The sequence below is a fragment of the Globicephala melas genome, chromosome 6, assembly GCF_963455315.2.
Source record: "Globicephala melas chromosome 6, mGloMel1.2, whole genome shotgun sequence".
Classification (NCBI taxonomy): Eukaryota; Metazoa; Chordata; class Mammalia; order Artiodactyla; family Delphinidae; genus Globicephala; species Globicephala melas.
This window is the reverse complement of record NC_083319.1, coordinates 25,682,366-25,690,866: the sequence shown is the minus strand read 5'-3', so window position 1 is coordinate 25,690,866 and position 8,501 is coordinate 25,682,366.

Genomic DNA, 8,501 nt, shown 5'->3' with positions numbered 1-8,501 from the left:
TTAGGGTGGCCCCTAGCCCAGGGACTGGTATCTTTATAAGAGAAAGGAGAGGGAGATTGAAAGCCGAGACACAGAGAAACGGAGACACGCAGAAGGGGAAGAAGAGAATGACATTCAACATCAGAGGTGAGACTGGGGTGACACAGCTGCAGGCCAAAGAACGCCAAGGATTGCCTGTAGCCACCAGGAGCTGGGAAGAGGCAGGAAGAAGTCCTCAGAGGCAGCCTGGCAAAAATAAATGAATGAATGAATAAATAAATAAATACTTATTCAATGGCTGACTAAATATCGAATGGACTTAATGACTGAGTGGAGAAAATGTAGAAAATGATCACAGGCAAGGGTAGTGGCTCTTTGAGCTGGAACCTTAGAATCTCAGCATCAGCTGCTCCCTTCTCCAGGCATAGAAGCCAGAGAGGCATCATGGGAGGAAGGAGCACGTGTGCAAAGTGCGCTGAAGTCCAGAAGGTCAGTTTAGGAAACGTCAGGCTGGCACTTAGGTTTAAGTAAAATACGAGGCAAGGGAGGTTGGTTGAGGGCAAATCACGAGGGCATGGACTTGACCTTATCAGTAAAGGGAGACTACACAGATGACAGGGCAAGAACTTAATTTCCATCGGAGCTCAAGAATCTCCTTCTAGAAGCCGTTTAAAGTTTGTCTAGAACATTTTGAATTGCCTCCAATAGTTAGTTAAGTCGTCCCTAAACGTTTCCGAATTTCTGCTGAGCACTTCTAGGCTTTCTCAATCTGGCTGTGCCCCCCCCCACCGACTCTGCTTCTGTCTCTGCTGATGCCAGGCCTCATTGTGAGGACACTTGGCTGCCTTTTGTTCCACACGGTGGCCTCCAAAGTCCCCAAAGCTAAGGGTGACAGAAACCAGTCATGGTTGCCATAAATCTTGGGTGAATTCCACGCCCAATTTTTTTTTTTAACATCTTTATTGGAGTATAATTGCTTTACAATGGTGTGTTAGTTTCTGCTTTATAACAAAGTGAATCAGCTATACATATACATATATCCCCATATCCCCTCCCTCTTGAGTCTCCTGCCCACCCTCCCTATCCCACCCCTCTAGGTGGTCACAAAGCACCGAGCTGATCTCCCTGTGCTATGCGGCTGCTTCCCACTAGCTATCTGTTTTACATTTGGTAGTGTATATATGTCCATGCCACTCTCTCGCTTCGTCCCAGCATACCCTCCCCCCTCCCCATGTCCTCAAGTCCATTCTCTATGTCTACGTCTTTATTCCTGTCCTGCCCAAAGGTTCTTCAGAACCATTTTTTTTTTTTTTTAGATTCCATATATATATGTTAGCATATGGTATTTGTTTTTCTCTTTCTGATTTACTTCACTCTGTATGACAGACTCTATGTCTATCCACCTCACTACAAATAATTCAATTTCATTTCTTTTTATGGCTGAGTAATATTCCATTGTATATATGTGCCACATCTTCTTTATCCATTCATCTGTTGATGAACACTTAGGTTGCTTCCATGTCGTGGTTATTGTAAATAGAGCTGCAGTGAACATTGTGGTACATGACTCTTTTTGAGTTATGGTTTTCTCAGGGTATATGCCCAGTAGTGGGATTGCTGGGTGGTGTGGTAGTTTTACTTCTGTTTTTTTAAGGAACCTCCATACTGTTCTCCATAGTGGCTGTATCAATTTACATTCCCACCAACAGTGCAAGAGGGTTCCCTTTTCTCCACGCCCTCTCCAGCATTTATTGTTTGTAGATTTTTTTGGTGATGGCCATTCTGACTGGTGTGAGGTGATACCTCATTGTAGTTTTGATTTGCGTTTCTCTAATGATTAGTGATCATCATTTTATTTATCACTTTATTTAACTCTTGCTGAGCCAGAGCAACGAGAGACTAACAGAGCACCGTGGAACTCAGTAGTCCTCCACCCCCACATCAGAGGGCTCCTCTGAAAACCGTCCTTGAGGTCATTACTTGTCTATCCTCAGATCGCCCATCCAAGGCAATTCCAGCAAGAAGTGTCTGTGGCTGTGTGCAAAATGATGGCCCCCCAAACGGCTACCATGAAATTTACTTTTTATGCCCTACTTCCTGCCTATATCATATCGATGGGAAAATTGAGAGAATTGCAGGAAGAAGATGCAAAAGCATCTGGGGTTTTTGGAGATGAGGCAGGTCAGATTTGAAAGCTCATGGGCTTAGACACTGTTGAATAATGTTCCCCAAAAAGATGTGTTGAAAGTTCTTACTCCCAGTGCCTTATGAAATGTGACTTTATTTAGGAATAGACATTGTAGGTGCAATTAGTCAAGTTTAGACAAAGTCATACTGCATTAGGGTGGGCCCTTAACCCAATATGATGGGTATCCTAATAAGATAATATGAAGACACAGAAACTACGTCACGTGGCGACAGAGGCGGAGACTGGAGTGCTGCAGCTGCAAGCTAAGAATCACCAAGGATTGTGGGTCCCCACCAGGTGCCAGGAAAAGGCCAGGAAGGATTCCACCCAGAGTCCAGACGGTCCTGACCCTGCTGACACCTTGATGTTAGCCTTCTAGCCTCCAGAACTGCCAGAGAACAAATGTCCATTGTTAAAGCCACCCAGTTTGTGGCTCTCTGTTATAGCAGCCCCAGGTAACTAACACAGACACAAACTGCTAAAAGGGACTGGGATTCTTTCCATCCTATCTTCCTGTTGCAGGAGCAACGCTCTGGCAGTAGTAGGTAGAGGTGGACTGTGTCTCCTGGCAGCAAGGTCCAGGGACGTTCTTCTGGAGTATCTGCAGCACACTGCTAGGTGTCCCATGGGTCCTCAGTAATGCCTTGTTTAAACCAGATTTTAAATAATGGTTAAAGCCTCATAGAACAACATTGAGGGGAATTCAAAATATGGAAAAGAGTCATCACATCCCTTCCCTTTTCCCATGGCCCCTGCCGGCAGTCTTGCATTTGCATACACTTGTATGTGTTTGCACCCTCAGTCCACACTTGTGCTTGGGAACTGCCCTTCCCCCACCAATATTGTTGTTACGTCATCTTATATTGTGGGCCTAATAGTCCATCTGGTCGTTATACCACAAGCATTTCACCACTTCACTCTTTTTGGGCATTAATTTTAATTATTTTTTCTATTTTACTCAGATATTGTTACAAAGAACACCTTTATGTTTACAATTTATTTTCCAGTTTTATTGAGAAATCATTGACATATATAGTGGTATAAGTTTAAGGTGTATAGCATGATGGTTTGATTTGCATATATTGTGAAATGGTGATCACAATAGGTTCAGTTAGCATTCATCTTCTCATCTAGATACAATGAAAAGAAATGTGTTAACAAATTTTGATTCTTTTGGATTATTTCCTTTGGATAAATTTCTATGATAGATTTACTGGCTCAAAGAGTACAAATAGTGTTAGAGATTTTGTTATATATTATTGTATTGTTTTCTAAAAGAAAACCAAGATACAGTGCCATCAGATAATATGTATCAAATAGTGCTTTACTACATTTTTATTTTCTGAGGTTGAAAATATACTTCTTTTCTCTGTAGAATTGTCCTTGTGTTAATTGATATTTACCCATTACTCTATTGGGTCCTGATTGTATTGGCTATCTATATACATCAGAGGTATTAAATTAAACCACCTGTACCATATTTTTAGAAATAAATAGCTTTCCTTTCACTTTAATGGCATTTGTTTTTATTGAAGAGAGTTACTTTTTTTTGAGGAGAAGTTGTGGTTATACAGTTGAATTTTTTATTCCTTTGGAAGTTGTACTTTTTTTTTTTTTTTTTTTTGCGGTACGCAGGCCTCTCACTGCTGTGGCCTCTCCCGTTGCGGAGCACAGGCTCCGGACGCGCAGGCTCAGCGGCCATGGCTCACGGGCCCAGCCCCTCCGCGGCATGTGAGATCTTCCCGGACCGGGGCCCGAACCCGTGTCCCCCGCATCGGCAGGCGGACTCTCAACCACTGCGTCACCAGGGAAGCCCATGGAAGTTGTACTTTTATTTGCTATTTACCAAATAACATTCCTCCAAACTTGTGATTAAATATTCCATTTTACTTCAGTTATTTCTATGGCTCATTTCAATAGTTCACTTTTTAATCCATTTGGAGTTTGTTTTTTCATATCATACAAGGTGTAATCTAAATTAATTTATCTCCAAATTACGATCCAGTTACATAAAATAACTGATTAAATAAGAGTTAATTATCGCCACTGATGCTTACTTGATTATATACTAAATAATCCTATGTACTTTTCTCTGTTATAAAAATTCACGTTCTTTACTCTTTGAGTATTGTAAATTTTTATTATTCCTACTTTGTGATTTGGTTTAACTCCTAGTATGTCTCCTTCTTCTATTATTGATTATTTTTACAGTATTTTCTTTTGTGTATGGGTTCTCATGTATTTATATTTCCTATGAGCTTTACATCAATTTGGCAAGTTCTAAAAGGAGGCCATTTGATATTTGGGTTAGTGTCCGTTTAAGATATACAACCATTATTGGGTGATCACTGAACTTGAACTTGAGTCATCCCTTCTAAGTGGTGTAGTTGGGCATAAAGTACCGGGCTTTACAATGAGACCATGCCTGAGTATGAACGTGGTCCTGCCACCTGCTAGCTTGTCCAGGTTATTTAACCACCCTGAACCTTAATCCCCCTTACCCACACGGAGACAATAAGACCTAACTCAGAGGGATGTCCTTATTATTACTAGCGAGGGAAGGGATATGAAACAGCACAATGTCTATCACAGTTTGGGTACTTAATTTTCATTTCCTTTTTATTTTCTCCCAGCCACAATTTGTAGCTTCATTTGACCTTCTTAAGCTTGCCCCCAATTTTTATGCACTATAAATGGATTCCTTAGCCCCTTTACACTCCCACAACTGCGTCTTGTAGACACACAACGATGTTACAGATCATTGCCCTTTTATCTCGCACTCCACCCTTTTGTGAAGCTCTCTCGTGTCACTGTGGATGGTTCTTTTCAGGTTCTTACAGATTTTTCGGGTAGACACAGGCTTGCGGTTTCTGAAAGCCATAGTTATGTTCCTTAAAGAGATACTAGAGCATTTCAGTTCCCTGAGCCATGTGGGTGGTTGCCTTCTACCAATAGTCAGGAGTTACTCTTGGTTTCCTCCTTCAAGGGCCTTATTCTTGGGTCTCCACGCTCTGAACCTCTCACCAAAAGAGGTGAAGTTCTTCCACAGGAAGATTGGAGATCCACCTTGGTACTTCCCACCCCATCCTCAGCTAGAACCTAAGCAGCCTGTGGTGGTAGTTTCAGGTTGGGAGTCTTTTTTTGACCTCCTGTGGACTTTTCACCTTCACATATGCAGGTTTATAGGCAAACGGCCCCTTCAGGAGCAGAGACCATGTGAGATGGCAGCTGCCCAGGCGCCTGGGACCTGCGTTCTCGTCTAGGCTGTGCCAATGCCCAGCGGTTGCTCTTCCATGTGTTTACATCTCTCTCTTTTCCAAAAAGCATGTACGTTTGCTTTATACTATAGGAAAAACGCAAAAATAAGTTACAAGCGGGAGGAGGGAGAAAGAAGACAGGAAAATAGGGGCTGGAGAAAAAAATGGAGTTGGGAATGACAAAACCACAAGTACAAACCCCTGTGCACTTGTATTTGACCAAAGTTAACCTTGAAGTTCCTAGTAGTCAGACGACAGAGAGAAATACTCTGAGAAAGTTATTTTATCTCTAAATCTCAGTTTCATCGTTGATAAAATGGTAATAAAAACATCTACATCATAGGATTGTTCTGAGGGTGAAATGAACTAAGAGGTATGAAACCCTCAAGTATATTGTGCAACACATAGGAGAGACTCTGCAAATGCTAGATTTTATTGTTACTCTGATTTCTTCTAGGGTTTCTGCTTTGAAGTCAGAAACCACCTACCTTCAGCACTGTGGCCTGTGCTTCAATTGACTCAGCTACAGAGTTTTATCCATTTTCCAACGTGGTAGAGGCTGAGAAACGATGATCTCTAGTAAACTACGTTACTCATCTATTGGGGGACGTGGGGAAATTCATCTGCTTGCAACAGGTATGATGGCAGGTAAAAATAACCATGTTCCATTGTGTAAGAGCCTTATTCCAACCCATTGCCCAAGACGAATTGGCCTCCGTAGAATAGAATGCTAGAGCTTAAAGGGGCCTTGAAGGCTCATCCAACACCCTCTCTTTTCAGAGTGAGGGGAACCGCTGAATTTTCCAGCATTACCCAGCTAGAACTTGATGCTCAAATTCCATTTCTTTCTCTTGAAGCACCCTTTCATGAGAAGGACCAACGTGGAATTGAAGTCAAGGAGAAAGAAAATGGTGATTTATGTATAGTTTAGGGAAGTGAGAGTCAGTTTGAGTTCCGACCGTTCATTGTTTCATTGTTACTACTTTCAGCCACGGGTGGAATCGCCCATCCTTCTTCTTCCCTCTGCCGGCCCTGGAAAGTCAGGCTTCAGCTGCCAGAGAGGCTCGCTGTGAGAGCTCACGTCTTCTGGAAACGGTGGCCTTGTGCAATTTCTATCTGGTGTGGAGGAATGTAGGTATTTATAGGGCTGTGCTTTCCTCAGCGCTTTTATGCTTCAACAGAGAGGATCGCTCAAGCACGTCTTTGGGCTATTTAAAGCTCACAGAGAGCGCTCTCCTTCCCAGTGCGCACACATGTGCCCCGGAATCTCAGTGGAACACTGCTTGAATTTGAGTGGCCGTGTTTGACACTGAATCACAGACTGAGTTCATTACGCGCGAGACGAGAGGAGCTGCCCACCCCCGCACCCCCGCCCCGCCTGTGGCTCACAAGTGAAGCCCACACGCATGGGAGTAAGAAGTAGTCATAATGGTTATGACGAACTGATGCCGAAAGAGAATCCAGCTCCCAGCCAGCAGCCAAATCGCTTTCATCCAGGCTGATACGTGCCGAATATGTGGTTGACACTTCCACACACACCCTCATCTTACCCTCCCGTCAGCCCGGCGAGCTGGGTGGTGTTGTCAGCCTCCCTTGACTCAGAAGGTCACTCAGAGAAGTGACCTAGGTCATGGTCACAAGTCAACCCAGGGTCCAGACTCCAAGCCCCTCATTCTTTCCTCGATGCCACCTCCATCTACTCCTGGTGAAAAGATAAGTGAAGAAAACTCTACCCCAAAACTACATCCGTGATTTCCAAGCAAGCTTCATTTTCTCCAGTTCCCAGTGCAGCCACTCGAGAATGACTTTGGTGTCACCTTTTACGTTAGGAAACTGTGTGCCAGGGAGATCAGTGCTGATAACCTTCAGTGCAGTGGTGATGCAACTTGATGATTTTAAATAATTTATTTTTGAGGTCGCAACCAGCGGACTTTGTTTATCTGGTGAGTTGTACTTCCTCTCTTCCCTCTCCTATTTCCCTTTCTGAATCGGTCACTTGGGATGCTCATCTCCCTGTGCATCTGTGTGCACTCGAGATCTGAAACCCAAGCCGGTGCTACCACCAGCTGCAGAAGCATGCCACTCGCAGGCATTTTTGGAAACCAAAAATGACCGGTCCCATAACTGTGATTAGATAAAGCTTGTAATTTGTGTTTGCTGTAGTCAGCGACGTGGTATTTCGGGACAAACAGCCGCTCTATGCTACATATAGCTTGGAATTTGCGGCTTTTGTGTAACCTGCCATTGCATGATCAAGGAGGTAAAGGAGAAAGAGAGAGAGAGGATGGATGAAGGGAGAGAGGGCGGGAAGCCCCGCTCAGCAGACAGGCGGAGGACCGGGGAAGCCGGAGAGCTCAAAGGGCCCACGTGAAACATGTTGCTGACTTGTCCTCAAGAGAGATTCAGACAGTTGTTGTCAGGCTCTTGAATGGCCCAATCCTCCTTTCCTAACAGCTGGAGACATATGACTCCCAGTGAGAGGCTCAGCCGTACCCCGGGCTCAAGGAGGGATCCTAACCGGAGCCAGAGAGTGATTTACGAAGCCCAAGTCTAATTCTCCGGGGACTCAGCTTTTCAGTCCAGCTGATAGATATTCCCCGATCCAATGCTTTAGTTCTAAAAGGTCAGCCTCCTTCCCCGTCCACAATTCTGGGAACAATATCCTTGGCTTTCCTCTGAGTCTCAGCTGGATAAAGGCCTTCATTCATTCACTAAACATTGACCTAAGGCCTTCACATGCCAGGCCAGGAAGGGCATTGTGGATACAGAAATAAGTCAGCCTGAATCCCAGGCCTCCACACAAAGGCACAATCAGTTCTGCTGTGTCCTTCTTCTCTGTCAAATGTGTACAATGAAGGTGTCTTTCCCTGAACAGAGAAAGTGCATCTCCCAATACTCACTCATCCCTAACCCTGAATAAGAAAGAGGAATGTTAACGTCACTGGGCACCGCGACCACATTTAACTCTGCCTTAACAGCTATCCTCTTACAACAGGTTTAAAGACATTGCTGCTTTTCAGATGGGAAAACTGAGGCCCAGAGGGCTGAGGGGACTTGTCTAAAGACGTGGAGCTAGG